This window comes from Triticum dicoccoides, chromosome 3B (assembly GCF_002162155.2).
Source record: "Triticum dicoccoides isolate Atlit2015 ecotype Zavitan chromosome 3B, WEW_v2.0, whole genome shotgun sequence".
Lineage (NCBI taxonomy): Eukaryota > Viridiplantae > Streptophyta > Magnoliopsida > Poales > Poaceae > Triticum > Triticum dicoccoides.
In genome coordinates this window covers 186,691,917-186,694,627 of record NC_041385.1, presented here as the reverse complement: position 1 = coordinate 186,694,627, position 2,711 = coordinate 186,691,917, and positions in this window count along the sequence as shown.

The following is a 2,711-nucleotide window of genomic DNA, read 5'->3' as shown; positions in this document are numbered from 1 at the left end:
TAACAGTGTGTAGGTGGATTAGGTTCAAGTGGAGGCAATATGTGGTGCATGTCAAAAGTATACTACTAATCCAAACTTGATCTAGTTTGGACTAGTAGTACTTTTGATGTGCACCACATGTTGCCTCCACTTGAATCTAATCCGCCAGCACAAGCTATTTAATCATCATCATAGTCATTACCACCAACAGTATTTATTTAATCACCACTAACACTAGCTAATAATAATCATCATAGTCATTACCACCAACACTAGCTATTTTATCATCATAGTAATAGTGTAGCACATCATCATCCTCAAACTCATTTCTAGCTAGCTAATCACTCCTGCTGCTCTCTCTTAGGTAAAATAACATAAAACATGTATAGCTCTCCTCCTTGATCAAACTGGAGCATGCAGATGAACCTGTCTCCTAATCGTCGGTAGCGCATCTGTTTGCTGCCCCCTAGTACTTCTCTGCGCTCCCCCATCACATATTTGGTCCAGTCTTGCACTATTAAGCATCCATCACTAATCTTGAATGCACTAAAGTAATCTGTAGGATATCTTGGCCGTAAGCTGATAATACTCATGGTACCTTTAGTCTCGATCCCATAAGGCACAACATTCATCGGGAGTCCCTGTAGAAGAACATCGTACGGTAACATACTTAGCAATGAATTTTAGCTACAAAAATAATGTATGGAAAAGATGCACTGATGACAAATAGTAAAAATCTTACCATCCTTCCTAAATAGATGTGACCGTAGTTCATTACGAACATTATTGGTCGCACATTTTTAGTACTAACATTTTTAAATGCAGGAAGAAAATTTATCTTGACAGTATCAAGATCCTCAAGCCATGAAACATAATGAATGAGCTCCTCGCAGCTGAGTTCAGTCCCAGGACAGTATACGGTCCTGTCTACCAAGCGCTGGACATGTTTGCTTGCACCGAAATAAGCTAACAATATAAATTAGTTGTCAACTATTTTTGAATAAACAATATCAAAAACATAAATATGGTTGAGAAACTTACATAATGGTATAACTGGAGGCGTATGCACATCGACCCAGATGTCGGTATTACCTTCAATATCATCTTCCGGACGAATATCAAAGGTGATAACCATATCAGGCTCAAATGCATAAGTCTTGCATAGTGCTCGCCATGTTTTGCATCCAAAATAGGTGTAGCCGTCTGAATTGTATAATTTTGCATGGAAAATATAACCATGCTCGGTCTTCAAGTAACTTTCTTTTCCTCCATACTATGACTGAAACCTATCTTATCCAATACAAAAACTCTTGCATGGCAGGGGATACGCTAGTAGAATAGTAAAAAAATATAAGTTGAAGCAAATGAAGCAGATGTCATGCTTAATTACGAAAAAAGACTTGTTGCTGTGACTTACTGTATCCACTTCGAAGTTCTCGTCCAGCTTGATGCTGAAGCGCCTATCATCATCTAGGAAGATTCCGTCGCACAGGCCGCGCTCGTCTTCGCAGTATTTGCAAATACCGAAATCCTTTTCGTCATCAGACATTTTCTATGTTCATAGTTAAAACATTAATTGAAAATCGATCGAAGACAACTACCAAGATACTCAACACACAAATCTGGGGCACTCGATATTTCCTACATATTCTGGCACAAGTAATGCCAACATTCACGCAAAAATCCGGCATGACCTTTGCTAAAATAGGACATATCGAGCGCCTGAAATTTGCCGGAACGGAAATGAATCAACACTCCGGCAAAACATAGGCCACTTGGAGGTGTAACCTACAAACATGACCAGCCACTTGGATATTGAGCAACACAAGATATACATTTCAAAATATCTTATATGACTCAAATTAGCATGCATTCAATAAGCAAAAGTAAATCATCTCATGCGTCCGTACATCGTCGAATATTATCACTAATACATCACGAATAGTGTCATACATATAACATCACTAATACAACTAAAACTCTAGCACACGACGGGTATCGGCGCGGGCGGTGGACACCCACAGAGAAGGAACCATCACGGGATCATAGCTCCAGTGAGATCCCCGGAGAACCTGCCAGGTATTGGAGAACGGCCTGTGCTCCAACGCAAACAAGTAGCGACAGACGTGCGCGTCCTCCTCACTGACACGGTGACGCACCACCTCCGCGGAGTCCTCGAGCCTCTGGATCGTCACTGGCCCACGCGACCGCCACCAAAGAAGGTTCGGGTCAACGACAGGCTGGCTCCTCACCAACCTGCGCCCCCCGGTACGTAGCGCCTCCCAGTACCACCCCGGCGGAGCCTAGTCCCGGACATGGCCGATCTGGTCAAGAAGGTGTCGCCCTCCGCCGAATCGACGACGAGGATGCGGGATAGGCATCGTCCACGTCGAGGCGGGAAAAATTTCTTTGACTAAAAAATAGAAACAAGTTCTTACTAACTAGTTCTATTAATTCAACTAGTTCTTACTAAAAATAAACTTACTATAAATAAAAATATTCTAGTACCTAATTAGTACCTAGTTCTTACTAACTAATTAGTACCTAGGAACTACTGCCCTAATTACCATCTAAGTAATTAACTAACTAGCACTAAAATAGCCTAGGGTTCATACTAACTAGCACTAAATAGATAGGGTTCATACTAAGCAGAGAAGAGGGATCGGAAGGGGAGAGTGCTTACAGAGGGCGGGGAGAGAGATGGGGTCGGGGGAGACGGTGGCACCGAGGCG